This window comes from Anas platyrhynchos, chromosome 2 (genome assembly GCF_047663525.1).
Source record: "Anas platyrhynchos isolate ZD024472 breed Pekin duck chromosome 2, IASCAAS_PekinDuck_T2T, whole genome shotgun sequence".
Lineage (NCBI taxonomy): Eukaryota > Metazoa > Chordata > Aves > Anseriformes > Anatidae > Anas > Anas platyrhynchos.
The window spans coordinates 38,211,188-38,230,334 of NC_092588.1; positions in this window are offsets into that span (position 1 = coordinate 38,211,188).

The window sequence follows — 19,147 nt, forward strand, 5'->3', positions numbered from 1 at the left end:
CCTGCCATAAATGTAACTTCAGACCATATCTTCACTGCAAAAGGCCTGTGCTGCAAGGAGCCAGATTGTCTGGGGTGGCTGCTGCCCACACTACCGCAGGCTCATGGCAAGTCTGCTCCAGAATCACCTGCAACTGTGTCCTACATGATGCCCTCTGGGCCACATGTGACCTTGAGGTGTCATCATGACTTTGGAGGAAAAGAGGGAGTTCAATTCAAAGTGCTACATTATTTGTGCAGGGTCTCCCCATGGCCTTGGGAGTTACATAGACATACCCTGAGGTCTATCCTTCTCTAAGTGTCTGGGCTGCCACCTGAAATCGCATAGCCATTTATACAGCTGGATTACATATGTTTGTTTTGTCCTCTGGCTGCATCTCAGAGTGAATGAGGAGGGAAGACTGGCTTATCCCTGAGTCACATCTCTGCAGGTCTGAGCTGGACCTCTCCTCACAGAGAGGAGATCTCAGCTCATGAACACAAGTGGATGGAAAACAGGACGAGGGTGTAATCCCTCTGTAAAGTCAGAGGAGCCCAGCAAGAAAGAGTGTCCTCCCAACCTCAGTCAAGACACTAGTGAGTAAATAAATACCAGCTCATTTTGCTCAAAAACCATTTGAATTTTGCACAACAGTTGGCAGTACTGCAACATACCAAAGAGTTTGCTGCTGAGCTCTGCATTCCTGTCCCCAAGAAAACTCAATGAAGGCTACCTTAAATGCCTCAAATACCAGTTCAGAGCTCAGGCACCATCTGGAAGCAATGAGCGGGTAGAGACCGAGGTGCTGATGCACCAAATTAACGCGGCACCCAGGTGCTGACATGTTACTTCCAGCTCTCCGTCAGCCTTTGCCTTTCCCACACGTGGATTTCGGCAATGAGGACGCTGCTGTCTCAGGGCTGGGAGCTGCTGCTGTGCCAACAACACATTCGCTGTGGCTGGAGCTGAGTGAGAAGTAGTCAAAGTTCAAAATGTTGTGACAAAAAAGGACACGCGACCATTTTTACACCTCAACAGGCCTATTTTTTTGCTCAGTTTTTGACAGTTTTCAACAGTACTGCTGAAAATGATTCTTGATTTCCTTTTCTACAGTGTTTTTTCTTCAATTTCTGGGGCTTTTTCAGCATATCTGTTACTCTTGTCAGTTTTCTTAGCTTTGTTCTTCTTGGACTATGCATAGTCTTCTCACATTTGTGCCTTCTTTTTGTTTCATTCAAATATATATTTTTTTCATTATTTTTACTTTCAATTTTTTATTGTGTTTTATTCAGTTGTCATTTATTCATTGTCTTTTCCTGTTTCATCTCAGTCTTCCGTTCCTCCTTTCCATCGACATATTTACATTTCTCTTTCAAAGCCCACTTTCTATAGCCCTCCTCACTTAATCCCTGGACACACTCTGCAACCCCCATATCAATCCTTTTTCTTTTTCTGCTTATAACCTTTTGTCCTTTTACTGCTTTTTCCCTTCCCATGCACATTTTTTCCCCCTTCTCACATCCAGATGTTTTTCCCTCTCTATCTCCAGCTGTGCGAATAAATGACTTTTTTGTTTGTTTCAAGGAAGTTCGGTCAATCTTGAACATATTTTCCAGGAAACCAAAACTGCGTAAATTATCTTTTTGGGTGAGTGTTTAATGTTGCACAAACTGAAAAATGGATGAGTTTAATCCTATAAAATTTGTTAGAAAATAAAAGGTGAAGTAAATTTGTAAATCAAATGCTAGAGTGACTTAAAAAAAAAACACCCAAAGCATTTCAGATTTTAGGGGTAGAGATGAGGGTAGGGGAAGTAGCTTTCCACTTCTTTTCTAGCAGGAGTAAAGGGAGGATATATAGACAAATTAATTCAGACAGATCCCACTACATCTATGAAGTATATTTATGTTGATGAAAATTAATGTTTTGGGAGAAAAACATGTTCGGCTAATTTTTTTTTTCTTGCCCCATCTCTTACTAAGCAGGGAACATCAGCTGCAGTTTCTTGGGTATCCCAGTCCTTTGCTTCCTGGAAGAGCTATTAAAATGTATCCCTGTTGGATTGACAATGTAATCTTGGGTTACAAAGCATGGAAGCTTCTCTCTATCAACAGCAAATTCTTGTAAAGCGGGCAAATGCTTTTCTTGCCAATATTCTCTTGCACTTGAATCCACAGAGGCAAAGTGCTGGTCTCAGATGAAGCTGCAAAGTGAGAAACAGCTGCTCAAAACATCCAGACCGCCCTCAGACACACTATGTGATTTCTGGTGATCTGGATGGGAGCTACATCTGTGTACCTGGAAGAAGAATCTGGCCAAGCACAGGTCTGAATGCCACGCTTTTTCTGCCCATTGTGCCCATATCACAATTAGCAAAAAGATTTTGAGGGAGAGGAGGGGAAAGAAGGGGAAACTACCAATGGGAGAATATTCCTAGCTCATAAATCCCAACACATTGAAACACAGATTAGTCCCCTGCTTTCTTTTTAACCAGCCCCTGCCTCGAGTTCACTCAATTCTGAATTTGCTGAACTGTTCAGCTGATGTCTACCCTGAAGTAATGAATTGGCAGGCCTATTTCTAACGGTGATTAATGAAGCTTTTCAGAGGCAACCCATTATTTGATCCAAAGTTAAAACAGTGGTTCATCATTAATCACTACAAGACATAGGCTCACAGATTCATAATTCTCAGCAAGCCAATTTCATTAAGGATCCCACTCTTTCTTTTGTTAACCCAGGACTTCCCTATCTCCCCACCCTTCACAGGCTCCTTTCTGGTGCCCCATTTCCAGGTTGTTTTGAATACAGTCTCGCACTCTTGGCTATATTTTTTCAGACTCCATAGCCTTCCGAATCTATATTACCTTCTTTTGGATTTCAAAAATTCCTCTTCCCATAGAAAAATGTCTCCGATTATCAAATATGAGCCAACATTGGCACCCAGTGGCTGAACAGATTAATCACAGATACATATTCCCTGGAGCCCACCTTTTCTGTTTTTCAAAGACAGTTTTTCCTCTGAGGTGTATGTAGTGCTCTTACACAGCTTTCCACCTCTTGGCTATCTAGTCATGGCTGTGAAGTAGTTATGGTGAGAAATGAGAAGGAAAATCCAGGCTGTGTCTGTCTCTCATCTCTGCCAGGGCCCATTGAAGTCACTCAATGGAATTCACCAGCTGGGACAAACATCACCAACGTGCCCGGGGTGACGAGCCCTGTGCTGACTCCCAGGAGGCCACAGCACCCACATGATGTTGTTCAGCACCGTGCAGACATACCAGCTGTGCCCCTGCATGTATCACCTGCTCAGAAAAGGGCTGCACCTGAGTTCATAAATCTTGTCCCCACTCCGAGAAACTCATAATGTTAGGACCAGCGGTCTTACAAAAAGTCACATCAAGCCTTTTGTCTCTGAACTTGACCATGACTTGTACTGGCAGAAGTGATGACAGGAAAAATGGACGGTGGCTGGCATGTAAAGGAGTAATCCTTCTGGGCCTGTTTAGCTTGGAGAAGAGAAGACTGACAGGGGTCTTCTCTTATCAGTGTGTTTAAATATCTGAAGGGAGGATGTCATAGGATGGGGCCAGACTCTTTCCAGTGGTGCTTAGCGACAGGATAAGAGGCAATGGGCACAAACTGAAACACAGCAAGTTCCAGATGAATATGAGAAAACACTTATTTACTGTTGGGGTGAAAAGCACTGGAACAGATTGCCCAGAGAGGCTGCGGAGTCTCCTACTCTGGAGATATTCAGAACCCACATGGATGGGATCCTATGCAACATGCACTAGGTGACCCTGCTCGGCACGGGGGTCGAACTAGATGATCTTGAGATCCCTTCAACTTCAGCCATTCAGCCTGAACCATTACTGTTGCAAATGGTGCCAGAGAGGTACCAACTTCTTGCTTAAAGGACATTCATTAGGTGCACTTCTTCATAGCCCTCAAATATATAAAAAGCACCTAATTCTTGGCTCTGACCTCCTTTCTCTGTAAGCAGCAGAAATGTCAGCAAATGGGGATCCAATGTTTCCAAAGATGATTCAAAATCAGAATGTAAAGGGCAGAAAGGAACCTTCCAGTAATTTTGAAGAAACTAACTAAATAAATAAAAACACAATCAAAAAACAAAAATTATCTCTAAGAAAGTTCAAATATTTCATAAGCAAAAAGAAAAGTACATCACTAAATTCACCTCTGAGTGTTAAGGCATGATATGAAAATACTTAAATGCTTATAGTGTATATAGCCTATGTTCAATAATTCGGTAGAATAATATGGTAATTTGTACATGAGTGTAACATGAAATTAAAAGATAAACTTCAAATAAATATTTTTGTGTTATAAAAATGAAAAACTTGGCGTGATCCAGGCAGAGGAAAAGCTGAATAATTTTCATTTAACTTCATTTCCTTTTACCAGAATCAGCTTCTCCAATCATTGAACTGAAATGTTTATCAGATTTAATCATAATGTCTCTTATCAGATGTAAAAATTAAGTCATGTGGGAAAAATTAATAAATAAATCTTTTTGTTCAAGACTACACAGAGAGCTATTTGAAGAATCGTGAACTGCTTTCCCTGCAGGACAGTGCCCCTTCCAGCACTAATGACTACATCCATACAACTATAGTGTTAATTAATGAGAAACAGTATTCAGATTTTCAGATAGTGCCTTACAGTCCCTTAACTCATTTGAGAAGCCATGTTTTATTTTCATCCCTACCCAGTTCCATCTACCTCCAACCCATTGAGCAATATTATAGACACAGAAGAGAGCAAGATGCTAGTGCCTTCCACTGCAAATACAGATGCTGCATGGGATTGAAATCCCTACTTGCACACAGATGTTCCATTGGCTCAAAAAATTGAATACATGCATACATCAACAGGAAAAAATACATTTCAGTAACAACATTCAAAGCAAGACAATATTAAAAAAATCCCTCAAACACAGCTACATAACACAAGTAAAATTAAAGTTCTGTGCAAATTAAAAACATGCTAATTAATTTTCCTTTCATTCTAAGAAAGTTGCTTCCCACCGAGCACTTTTCATATCGCAGCTGAGTCAGTAAGCTGTGTAACAGCATGAGCAATGAAAGACAGTTCCTAAATGCACTTCATAGGCACACTGAAGAGGGCTGCTGAGACCATGATCAGTTGTAGAAAACACACCTAGCATAAGAGAAAACGGTATCTGTTCTGCCCGTTTGTGACCTTGCAGCTTTATTGGAGAGCTGCCCTGAGAGAAGAGAGGCCCAGTGTCCCACCAAACCAAGCCCTCTTGCTGGTGAAGCCCTGTATAGCAGATCTGGGAGAGCCCTGAAGGAATCCCAGGAATGTGCTGGTTACGGCCGCTCAGTGGGGTGGTGCTTTCTGTGAGCAACCTCCGGCCTGGACACAGTCTGGAGGACACAGTCTGGGACAGAAATGTGTGATGCCAAACATCTGGGTGCCAGCCATGACTTGGAGTCAGCCCTCAGATGATGGGCTGCTTCCACTGGCAGGAGGCACTATGTGTGCCTAACACTGGGTGTGCACATAAGGAAACATTCCTGCTCTTCAGTAGTGCCCCAAAACACCAAAGCTTTGCCTTCAAACCACCTAAAAGGTTTGCTGTGCACACAGGCTCCCCTCACCCCAGCTGTTTCCTCTGCAGGTTGCTTTTAGGGTGCAGCCTCACATGCCTCTGTACCCCTTGGGCCTGCGCCCCATGGTAACACTTGGTAACACTGCATCACTGCCAGCTGTGGTGCTCACCACACAATATTGGCAGCCACTTGCTGGGAATCAGCCGGCACTCCCAAATGCAGCAAATTCCCAAACTCGCCCTTTTTTATTGCCGGTGATTTGGCACAGCGGCTGCTGAGTGAGCGGCTGCTGGCTGACACTTCAGCCACAGCTAGAGGACACGGATCTGTGGCCTGCATATGTGCTTTGAAGACGCTCTTCCCTGTGTGCTCCAAAGCCCCACTGAAGTCAGGGGGAAGATTTCTCTCCCCTCCCCCATCCCTTTATTTTCACAGGCTTTGCTCATGAACTGGTTGGGAATACTCGGTGGGAACATGTGCTCTGTAAACAGTTTCTTCTTCTGCCTGCCTCTGCTGTGCAGCCAGGAATGCGGGATTTATGCAGCCAGAAAAAGTCTATTCAAAAGAGGCCTGTCTCTTTAGCACCCGGCAGTTAAGGTATTCAACAGGGCTGAAGCAGATTTCTCTGTCCCCTTGGCATTTAAGCAATCTACATCAGATAATGAAGTAAAATCAGGCAGGGTCTGAAGACCACCTACCCGCTGCAGCCCAGGCGCTGCAGCACCTATTCTGTGCTTACCAGCAGAGCCTTCCCCAGGCACTGCAGCTCTCCTCGGCCACACAACCCCACGTGTAGCCCTGCTCCAAGACCCCATACACCCACAAAGAAGTTGGGAAACCTGCAGAAGTTATCAAGCACCAGCACTCAGACCCTTTACCATCACATTTCCCGTTCAGAAACACAGAAGTTTATGCAATCCTGATGGCAGCCTTCCTTCTTCCCTAGTGAGGCAGCTGCTCCAAAGACACCATGGAGCCAGGCTGCAAAGAGTAAATTAAGACTCTTTGTTTTTAACAAGCTCTGGTAGAGGCAGAGGGAGAAGCTTTCCTTTTTCCGTGCAGGTTTCTTTCCTTTAGGTGGCAGTATGAGTTTACAGCTCCCCGCAGCACCGGCTGCGCTCCCAGACCTGCTGGGGAGCATCCTCTGTCTGTGCTCAACCATCGCCGGGTTAATTTTCCAGAAAATCCTGCACAAGCAATTAAAATGTTAATGTTGTGAGGGAAATGCCTCCGTTGAAGTAAACTCATTCGAGAGTCAGTTGTGCTCGGTGGAAGGGGAACAGTCTATTGATTTTGAACAAGGTCATATCTCATCAGACTTGCCACCTGGATTATTTTTGTTTGCGCTGATCAGCTACCGAGTCCTTGATTTCACAGCGAGTTTGAAATCACCTTAATGAAGCAGAAATTTAAGGGGGGATGGTTTCCCTACCAAGACCTTTCTTTATTCCAGAAATGTGTTCCCTCACCTGTTTATCTCTGACCACCTGCTCACCTCCGTGCTCGCTAACCTTATTTCACTCAAGCAGCAATAAGTGATGCAAAACTCCCATTGCTGGCATCTACCATCCAAATTCACACCTTTCGCCCTGATTTGCGTCCCAGCCAGTCAGCAGTGTCTTCTCTCAGGAGGACGTGAATGTCTCGAAGTGGAATTCTGTTAAAAAATATGAACTAATAACAACAACAAATTTGTGTGTTTATAGAGCCTTCAAATGATATTTGTGTGGACATAGGGTAGTTGTGCATTATGTCCTATTGGTGAATGTAGGAGGAAGGACTATAACAGAAGGAAAGTTTTCCACCTTGTTATGGCAATTCCTGCTGGTGGAGTTGTGGGCTGCCTTGCATGCAGAGTAACTAACCCCATTAAGACACGGTATGCTCAGTAAAAGTGCACTGGTATTTCATTACAAGCAAAAGACACCTGGGACAAGAGAAGCAGAAGCACCTAAAGCCTGATTTCATTTGCACATTCCTGATGGTCTCTGCCCAGAACTTGCAGTCTTTCCTCCCCAAGCCAAAGGTCTTACAATGCTCTCTTTTCATGATTGCGGTCACACTGGAAAACAGAAAAAGAACAAAGAGAAAAGATGGATGTGCTTTTTCACCATATCTAAAACAGGTTATGCTATTTCTAGTGATATAGGCTATGATTCTCCAACCCAAGTGCTAGGGTATTTGCATGCTTAATTCACATGTCTAATTGCCATAATTGCACATGCTCATTAGGCAATTTTGTGTGCAAATGCTGAGTTAGGCACATAACTAGGCATAGTGTTTGCAGTGTGATCTGGTTCAGCACTCACAGAAAATTTGTGAACAAATTAGACATGCAATTGAATGCACATTTTATGCATTGAGGTTCTGATCCTATGCTAAGAAGTTGGGCAGGGCCTGGCACCATGCAGACTGCAATGAATGAGAAGAAAGTACTGCCCTTGTGAGTCCCATTGCAAGATCAAGCCCTTCAGCCAGAGCAAATCAGGCCTCAGCTGTCCATCATATTATCCGGAGATTCACACCCTCCTCTAAGGGTGAACTGGAATACCGGCGAGCAAAACAAATTTAACATTCATCTGGGAAGAAAAAAAAAAAATAAAAATCATGAAGCTCTAATTTTATAATCTGATTGCTGAGAACATGTAGATACAGAGCCTCCCTGTCAGAAGGCAGACAAAGCCAGCCTGTTTCTTCCTATGTTCCCATAGAAGACACAACAGTGAGTAACCCAAGTAGCTCAGCATTAGCAATAAAGGATACTAGCACAGCTTTAAACCAGCACAGCTGATTTGAGTTAGAGCCCGCCTGTGGGAGCATGGCTACAAGAGAGCCCAACTTTTGTGGTCTAATGTTTGCAATTTCTCCATCTCGATGAAGATATATGTTCTTTTAATAGAAAGTACCGAGGAAGATACCCAAAAGTAAGAAGTCAAGGCACAGAAAGATTGACTTATGGTTTGTTTAATCCTTCAACTTTACCCTCCCCAAGCCAGTTTGCAAACTCTCTTCCTCTGAATTTATGACAAGCAGGACTAAAGGGACTGTCTATAGATTAACATTGACATTTCCTTTGTACATTAATCCTTGGAATCTCATTTACCATACGTCTCTGCTGAATGACATATAAATGATGATTTTTTTATTACTGACTAGATTATAATGAGGTACATTTCCACTACCATTCAAAAATACCAAATGGAAGCCAGAGCTGTCTTTTTACCAAAATGTGCCTTTACAAATGAAAATGTGGGCATGCTGTGATGGGCAGCCCTTTGGAGAGCAATGAGGTGCACCTCTGTCCTGCAAACTCCCACAAATGGCCAAATGCACAAGGCCAGGGATGTTTTGCTGGCTATAACGCCATTGCAGCAGTTAAGTTCTTCTCCTTAGGGTGTACCTTCATGATACAAAGGCTTTGGTGAAAAGACCAACTTAAGGAGTTGGGCCCATAGCACTCCTGCCCACACCACCTGGTGGTCATCCCACAAGACAGGGTGTCTTTAACAGGGGGTAGTTCACTGAAGAAAGGTAGTGGCATGAGAGCTGTGGCATGCAGACAGAAACAAAGTCCAGCATATAAGCCAATACAATGGTGTCCTCTACACCCAGAGCCAAAATCACCTTTCTGGTGCTTCCACTGGCACTTTGTTCTGCAGCATCTTTCACTGGGTACATTTACTCTGATGTTACATGGAGGTGACTGGGAATCTCCCTGTGTTCAAAGGTTTAAAGAAAACATGGAAAAATATATACAAAAAATTGTAACTCGCTATGGGAGGGAGGAGGGAAAGGGGAGAGGGGAAAGGGAGGAAGGGAGGGAGGGAGGGAGGGAGGGAGGGAAGAAGGAAGGAAGGAAGGAAGGAAGGAAGGAAGGAAGGAAGGAAGGAAGGAAGGAAGGAAGGAAGGAAGGAAGGAAGGAAGGAAGGAAGGAAGGAAGGAAGGAAGGAAGGAAGGAAGGAAGGAAGGAAGGAAGGAAATCTGTATAATAGTACATGTGCCTATGGTGCTAGCAAACACTGACATTAAGATTCCATGGTTTATTATAAAATCCTCAATTTATGATAAGCCTAAAAAATGCAGAACAGTTAGAAGTTGATATCATACAGTAAATAGAAATGAACAGGAGGAGAAAAACAAACAAACAAACAAACAAACAAACAAAAAAAAAACACCAGAGTGAAAATTCAGGGGCTAATACCCCATCCTGCTTTATAATGCACGCAGCAGAGTAAGCCTAGGAAATATTCCTTAGGCTATAAAATTACACAAAGGACTAGAGTGTCCCATTTTTCTTTTTAATTTAGAGAAAATATCCAGAGCCATTGAAGAGAGGGAATTGACCTCTTTGGGTCTCTCACTTTCTCAGAGACATTTCTGGTCAATCAAGCCTGCATGTCATTCCTGGAAGAATGACCACAGCCTCAGAGCTTTCTGGCCTCTACCCTGGAACCCATTGCTTATATTTCCATTACCCCACTGTATGTCAGACCTGTCTACAGCCTTTGTCAATGGCAAAAGGTCAGAAGTCTACCAAACTTAGATATTGGCATATATTCTCCCATAAATTAGACAAAGAAATTTCAGAATCCATATCCCTGAGTGATGGCGAATGTCATCCCCCCCCCTTTCTGCTTCTTTTCAAGAGGTTACACGCAGTTTGGCCTGTGTGGCTTTACAATCCATCCATTTTAAAAACAATTAAAATAATATAACATTGATTTATTTTTAAGCACCACGGTTTGCGGGAGTGCTGAGTGTGAATGGATTGAAGAGATGCTGCCCCTATAACACAGCATGTAGTACCCCCTGGAGGTGAGAACCCCAGCATGTAGAGGCCAGAGCCTCCGGTTTGAAGGCTTTCCCCGCTTTCTGGTCCTTTTCAGCAGCAGGCACTGAGAAGGGAACAGACAGTGGCTTTCTGCTTGGGAGCAAAGAAAAACCGCAAAGCCAAGCGCTGTGCCCAGGATGCTCAGAGAGGTAGCGAAACCCAGCTGAAACCAGGCTGAGCCGGGAGGCATTCCCCAGTGCCGGCTGCATGCTAGGTTGTAAATCATTCCGTTTCCAAGCCCAGCATGGCTTCTTTTCCTTTGCTAAGGAAATCTCTCTCTTTCATTTTTCTGCTCTTTTCTCCCTTCAGGGAAGACAAGCTCCCCTGCGACGGTGGAGGAGCCCAATAAGAAAAGAGCCTCCCTCCGAATCAGCTGGGATCCTCGATGCGCAGAGGGTTGCACTTAGCCTCGGCTCTCAGAGCAACGAGGGTGCTTCAGAGCCAAGGCTGCGCCTGGTGGGGGGAGGTAATTATAGGCGAGGAAATATGGGGAGGGGAAGGCACACACAATGCGGGGCCTGATCTCGAGAAGTGCTGAACACTTGTGAGGCACCAAACACCTTCAGTGCTCAATGACAGGAGTTAAGAGCATCCAGCCCTTCCCAAGAGTTGCTAAGCGCCCCAGAGAATCAGACCTGTGTGCTGCCACTCAGCTTATTTCCACGACAAGATGCGAGGTTCATGTTTGTTTTTAGGTGCGGTTGGAGCTTTGGGCACTGTGAGACCCCTTTACAACCTAATTAAGATAAATCACGAAGAAATATACAAAGATGCATAATTTATCCTCTCTTCGACTGATTTAAGTGTATCCCCACAGGGAACTACACCCATTTAACTAAAATCAAGTTAGAAATCAATTTAGTTACATTAGTGCATTTTCGGTATGGAATAGCCCTTAATTTAAATGAGAATAAAGACCCACTATGGGCCGATTGATTCTGTTAGGTGAAGAGAAAGCTTTTATTCTCAATATAGCTACAAACTAAATCAGATTCCCATATTATATATGGGAAATTTTGGGTATATGTCTTTTTTCACACAGCTATGGACATACTCATTCCTCTTATGAATTCAAGTATTCCCACAGAGTGATATCACGATTACCATGCCTTAGAAAACCCTAAAAGAGACGGCATTTTCCCTTTCAAGAGCCACAGGCGCTCGCTTTCCGTGGCAGGATTTGCATGTCTCAGAAAGGTCTTTTAAATTTAACATGTAAGTTCAGTAGACACAGGAGAAAGGAAAAGCGAGAGACCTTTAGAAGCTATCTGGACACGGTCCTAGGTAACCTGCTCTAGGTGCCTCTGCTGGAGTTGGACCAGATGGCTTCCAGAAGGTCCCTCCCAACCTCAGCCATTCTGTGGTTCTGTGAAATTCTGATGTCCAGAAGCACATGGGGGGAAACTACCTACACCTGCAGGAAAAAAAAAAAAAATCAGGATAAGAAGCTCTACCTCAGCTAGTCCTATGTTCTTGCCCTGAGCAAGGACAGGGAGCTGAGGTTGGCTTTGCATGGGGAAGCGTGGGAAGGTGAGCACACCTCCTGTCTGCATCTAGTGGGACCAGGTGGGGAGGAGGTGTCAGGGGTAGAAATGCCTGCGCAGCACGTGGTGTCCCCAGAGAGAGGATTTAAATGTCTCTTCAGCTCTCTTAGCTGACTAATTTTCCCCCAGGACACAGGTCTTTTGGAGAGGAACATATAGGGCATCTGGAGGCACAGGCTAGCCCCAGGGGCTGGGCATGGCTGGATCCAGTTGCTGACCTGAGTGCCCAAAGGAGTCCCCAAAGCTGTTGTGCCCCATAGTCCTTTCCATTTGACCCCATTGCCTACCCACATCTGTTTGAGAGAAAGCAAGGGAGAGGGAACAGAAAACGGGGCTTTTCCAGGGAAGACATTCTGTTCATCCCAGTTACCTCGTTTTCTCTTAAACCTCTCATGATCGCTTGCTCATCTTGCCCCTGCTATCCAGCTTGTGACCTTCAAACAGTCTTAGGAGCAATGATATAAAAGATACATGAAGAAAGACTCTAGGTGGCACTTCAGGCTACATAAATGTGACCCTGTCTATCAAGACACACATTATTTAAATCATAAGTTTAATCAGGTAATCCTTAAGCAATCAGGATATTCAGCAAAAAGTATGTTAGCGGCGTGTAGTATTTGAAGCAATTCCCAGTATACATTTTCCTGTTCACCCAGATCTATAGTTCAGTTCCACTTCACCAGCAGAAATCAAGAGAAATCTCACTAAAGAAAATGAAACCACTCAGCGGAATAAATCAGAAACAGGCCCACAGAGCTCTTGCAAGAGTGAGAGTTTGGCACCTAAACAGAAGCAAGAAGCCTAACTGCATGTGTGGAGCCTCAATACTAGAGATGAGTGTTAGAGTACAAACCACAGGAAATTCAGCAAAAAACTGCACCACTACAATACCTGCAGAAGGGATGCGTGGGGTGTACATCTTGGTTCTGCTGAAAGTATTGTATTGCCTATTTTAAAGAGGTTTCTCATCACTCCAGAGCTAAGAATATTTGCTTTTCTCCTCTCTAAGCCCTAGTTTGGCAGCACATCATCAGCCAGTGGCTGTCTCGGACATGTGCTTACTTGACTATTTACTGAGAATTACACAACAGATCAACAGTGAATCACATTCCTACATGGTTTTTGGGGCCAGGGCCCAAATGCAGATGCATTTCTTAGTGGTCATCTGAAGGTGCTGTTCCACACTACAATTATCTAATGGCAAAGCTGCCAAAGGAGGACCCTGCCTTTTCTCACCCACAGCTATTTGTTACTCTCTCTCCTCCCTCCCATTTATCACTCCTAAGTGTGCTGATACCCTTTAAACTAAATTAGTGAAATGGCCGGTATTAGCAACAAGAGAAAAAAAAAAAACACTGATCTGTTTGAGACTCCAGAAACAGCTGCCTTAGCATCAGTGGGGGAGGGGACAGTCAACTGCAGCAGGGAAAGGAGGGAGGGAATGCACTGGGAAGGACAAGGACCTCTTCAAACTGCATTCTTCCTACAGAAATGCTAATGGTAACCAGCAGCCACCTCTCTAGGCTGTCCAAGCAGGTCAGAAAAACTTGCCTGCTTCTTCCTAGTGCCTCACGACTGGCTCTGCATTACACCAGTTCAATTTTTTATCTGTTCAGGATGCTGTCTGTAAGAAGGCAGGGGATTCAGTGCATGCAAAAGATTCAGGTCCCCAATGCACAGGGGTCTTCTCTTCCACCACAGCACATCTGCAGCCTTCACATCGCTGCTCTTCCTGTGCATTACAGCAGCCTCATGTAAGGCAGCTGGGGAGGTTCATCCTCCCCGGCCCTTTCCCCTCTGGGCTTCTCTAGCAAGCAGCAAAGCTGCGCCAGCTGCTCGGGGAGGTTTGCAGCACCTTCTCCCCTTGGGCTGAAACGGCCCGACTCCTTTCCCATCGGCTGCTGAATAGGCAGCAGTCAGTTGGCAGCTGCAGGGGACTGAGGAGCCTTGTGAAGGCTGAAAAGTAACAACAATAAAGAAGATGAATCCTGGCCAACTCGCTGAGGATTTATAAAATGAGGTCAAGTTTTGACAAACATTTTTTTCTTTTGCAGTGGAACTGGTGGACTCTGTTTAGAGTGGTTCCCATAACAAACTTCCCTCCAGTCTCTGCTAGGGAAAAGCAGCCTCATCCACCCTAACTGGCACTGCCAGGCACAGGTTAGATATTCCCAGGTAGGCAGAAGTTATGAATACAGAGGGTGGAGACACAATGAAAGGGATGTTTTATTAGGTTTTTTTTGGATGAGTTTTCTCCCTCTGTCTTACTCCTGCTTGCTGTGAATTATTCAATAGTCACAGAATTAGGCAAAGTGAGTTCATCCTTCTATGAGGACATCAGTCCTGCCCTCCCCACTGCAGCCTTTGTTGCAACAGCACGGGAACATTTCACCATTATTTTAGTGTTCATTACCCTCAGTTTATCACCCTCATAGTTTACCCTCAGTTTACCCCTGGGGGAGGAAGAGAAGGCACATTTCACCCATTGAGCAAAGCCATGGACAGGTTTCATGGCAGCTTCAAAAGGCATTTGGGCTCCTAGTTCCCACCAAGGGTCTGAAAGGTTGGTGCTGAGTAACACTGGTGCATAGCCTAACTGAGGTCCTGCAGGCGGTGTGCATGGACCTGGCACCTTCTCATAAAGGAGTCCTGGAACCAGAGGGTCCATTGGCCAGGTTACTTCCAGAAGTTGGGAGCCTGAGAAGATGTGGTATCACCGGTGTCACCGTTCACCAGGGCAGCAGGACAGCTGGGGTACATGGACTGTAGGTACCTGCACGACTTCAGTTGAACTTCTCATTCCTACGGTCCTTTCTTTGAGCAACAGTGATAAACTCAAATGTGTTTTTTTTTACACTTGCTTTTATAGACATGGAAGAAGAAACCTAAAAACCAGGGTTTTGTGTCCTCCAGGCCAGCTCTGGACAGTCATGTTGTAATAAGGAATGCAATAAATGTCAGTTTGTCTTAGAAGACACTCAGCAGTGGTTTAGGTTCACCATCCGCAAACAGTATTATCTTCAGTGCCATAATCAGCTTGGAGGAGGAATGGGTTCCTGAGACCTTTGGCATTTCGAGTGAAGTAAAGTTATACAATTAAACGTCAGTTAGGAAATATCCATAACTTACCAACAGGGGAGAGCAGTTAAGAGCATTACCAGCTGTCAGCACCTGGGAAACTAAATTGAATGGCCAGAGCACTGAGATATGAAAACTAAAGAGAAAAATCACATGTGCCTACTTTCTTTACTGCTATGGTGTCATAGGTCGTATGTTTTGCTAACCTATAAGAAATAATAGGAACTCGGAGATAAAATATAGCTCCAAATGTGAACAGGGCATGGCATAGAAGAAGTTAAGCAAGGACAAACAGATTACTAGTGCTCTGAAGTATAAAATCACCGTCTCAGAGACCACTCTCTCTACTGCTAGCAGCTTCATAAGCTAAGCCAGCTGTTGCAAATAATGCTGTTAGATTTTTAAAGACATCTGTTTCCTAGACTGTAAATAGAAATACAATTTCTTTAAACTAAAAATACTCCCTCATGTAAATTTGTTGTTAAAAAATCAAATTGGCAATAAGTGTAATGACAGCCTTTCAGGGAACCAGATTGTAATCACCAGTGTGTGATGCTTGTATGATATCCTGAAAATACTTGCTATCAATATTACAAATGTATCACTCCTAAAATATTTGGGCAACACACAGCAAAACAGAAAAAAAAAGAAATAACAACTGAAATGGTTTGTTGGACTTCTTGTGTGTGAGAGGAATTATGGCCATGGAGAACTCTTAGCTCAGGCACTCAGAAATGGGGATAAGCAGGAGCAGCAGGAATGGGTCTGACCCTGATGGGTTAGGGAAGGACCTATAGGAGGGAGGGGATGAACATGCTGAAGCACATCCTAGATGAGAGGTTGAGGATCTATAAACACCTCCCACTGCTCCATGCAATGGAGCTCCTTGTGTTTCCCCTGCAGCAGCAGATGTGGGACACCTACTACCATGTGTGCAGGGGCAATGAGCCATCACGGTGTGCCATCAACAGATGGATTTGAGGGGCTGGTGCAGGGCACAGCCACCTGGTGCCACACTAATAGGGGCCATGCAGAGCGCAGGAGCAGGTTTGGGAAAGGAGGGAGGCAGAGGGAAAGTGGCTAGTGGGAGCTAGGGTCAAGCCTAGCGTGGCGTGAATTAAGAGCCTGTCTAAAAGCAGGAAATGTTCACACTTCTCAGGAAGCTTTATGAGCAGAAATAATGAAACAGCCACCTCTGAAGAACTCAGGTTCCCGTTCACTTTTTCCGCTTATACTGCGGGTCCCGTCACAGGCTGCTGAGCATGCACGTGGGCCGGGAGAAGCACTGTGACGCTGGCGTGCACCAGCAGCAAGTGCCAGCCTGCCCCACGAGGCCTGCGGTGGCTCCCTGCCCCGCTGACATGGCACCAGCGGGGACGCCTCCACCAAAGCGCTTGCTTCACGTCGAAGCCGCCACGCTGAGGGGGAAGCAGTGGCAATGGGTATGAGGAAGGCTTCAAGGGAGCGCTGACTCACAGCAGATATGAACCTTGCAAAAGGCAGCCCGGAGTCTTCCTGCCTCTGTGCGTCAGTCAGTCGTCACGCCAACAATGGGAGCAAGGCCTCTCCATCCTGCTGTAGCTTTGATGCGCTGTAGTCTTGCGTGATGTTTGTAAAACAGCACCACAGCAATTAAAAATCACTGTGTAATGAGTCCGGTTCTGCAAACACACAAATGAGTGGCAGGGCAGTGGTGATGCTGAACGTAGCTGGGTGACCCATTCTGTCAGAGCTGCATAATGGCAGCCTCCATACAGAACCAGGGAGGAAAGGGAGTGTAGTGCAGGAAATGCATAGCTGCCATCAAAGGAAGGAAACGGGAGAGGAGCCCAGACCCAAACCTGGGTCCTGCGGGATTATTGGCCTCCTTCCAGCCAAGGATATTAGAAACCAATATCAGGGGTGGAGCAGTGGTAACTGCTGCAGTGACTCACTCCCTTGTGGAAAGTAGCCACCCAGACAACTGGCACGTCGCCGCGCTGCGTGCACGGCCCCTGAGCTCGCCCAGTCACGTAAGCAGCTGGCACGTTTCCTGCTGGAAAACATCAGTGATTAACAAAAAATGCAAATAATTTAATGTGGATACCTGAGCGCTATCCCAGATAAAAGCAATTACTGTATGATAGGAATGGAATTAGAGTTGTCTCGATGTGACTTTTGATCCTAAAAAAAAAAAAAAAAACACACAGCACGATGTGAGATGCCCAGGAAATGAAAGTCCAGATGGAAAGAGATTAGGAATTGTTCTTTGGGTTGGTTTAAATCACAGCTGACCTTATTATTCGGTGTTCATGCGTAAGGGGAGAGAACTCCAAAACAGGGTGACATTCAGGCTTTCTTCTTCCCTTTGCCTATACGGCAGTTGCCTATACATGATTCTGGTCATGTGCTGCGTTCTCACAGTTCCCACACAATCACACTGTTGTGCTCCCTACTCGGGGACGACGAAGCTGTTTATCACAGCATTCCATTTGTCACATTAATTTGAGATGATGATAATGCCCAGTTGCAAGTAGCACATTTTACATCAGCAAATATTGCAGCAGTTCTTCCCCAAATGGGAAATGAAGGCTTGGAGGGGTAAAAAGACTTTTCTTTGGCCACCTAGTGAGTCACTGATCTCCCACGTCCCAGTAGAAAATTAAACATCACTGTCTTTACTTGTTTATAGATTAAGCTCTCCAGTATACCCCTCTGAAGTCTGTATGTGAGAGCTGTAACCAAACAACCGTGCCTAAAATGATTCTTCCCTTGGGTATGGGGAGATAGTGGGGTGAATGGTTCATGCCTTGGAACTGCAGTTGATCACTTAACAGCCTGCATGCTTTCGACATTTGGCTGATCAAAACTCAGCAGAGTGCACATAGCACTGTATCCAACCTATCTATAAAGCTTCACAGAATTTTGGTGGCAGTGAGAGAGAAGCCCATTCCCCACTATCTTCCCCAAAGCAGGCCTGCACAGCCTGATCCATGCAGGTTACCTCCAAGTGCCTCCTGCATCCCAAGGGAACAGCTGTACCTGTAACTCCATCTGTGGATACTGATGCAGGAGGTCTTTGGTTTGTTGGTTGTGATGGACCACATCCTTTGTGCACATCTTTTCTTTCTTCTTCTTTCCTCTGTCCACTGCTGCTAGCCACAGGCAATGTCATGGAGATGCATCTTGACATTGAGTATTATAGGGACTGATACTAGAGACAGAGTTCCTTCAGAGTTCAAGGCTAGCTTACTGTGCATTTTGCTTGTTGAACCTTCTTAAAGCCACAGTTGGGAATTTAAATATCTTTCCCAGCTGCTTGTTTGTGATTGCAGAAGACCCAATGCAACCTGGTATGGTCTGAATGAGATTTCATCCCCAGGTTAAATAAAAAAAAAAAAAATCCCTGAAAATAAATTTTCGACTTGAAACTACTCAGCTGCTGAGACAGTATGTTTAGTTCTGGTGGCACACAGTAGCTCCACAGGCCCTCCATCTAAGCGGTACCAGTATGGGGCAGTTTAGGTGAGCTGCAGTGGGAAATCCTTTCTGACTTTGCTCCACTCCCACAGGAAAACAACACATTCTCACCACCCAACACATTCTTACCACCCCATAGCATCTCTTACATTTCCACCATGCCACACAACTGCTTGCCAGCCTGGACATTTGTGTTCAGCCTGCATTTCACTTGCATTGCCATGATCTGAGTATCCTGGGTCTGATGCTGCAGTCAGCTGCAATATTGTTTTTATTGTGGATGGGACTGTTATTAGTATTTAAATACGGATTTATTTTCTTGGCTCTTCACAGCAAACAAATAAGATTGTGATCTATGACTGTTTCCATTTTGGTGTCTCTGCATCTATGCTGCAGAATGCCATCATCCACACCTCTGATCCCTGTGAGTCCTGTTAGCGCATCTTGTTGGCAGCAGAGGTATTCTTCCACTGCAGGCTTCATCCAAAACAGCATATTCCACCATCTGTAGCTACCTGCTGGTGTCCAAGATGTAGCGAGGTGGTTGCTTTCTTTATCCAATAGCATTAGCCAATATTTATCTTTGGCACCAAGTGCTGAGGCTATTTTTGCTTCTGCCAAGTCAGGTAACGTGTCTTTCGTTGCAGGCACTTGGTA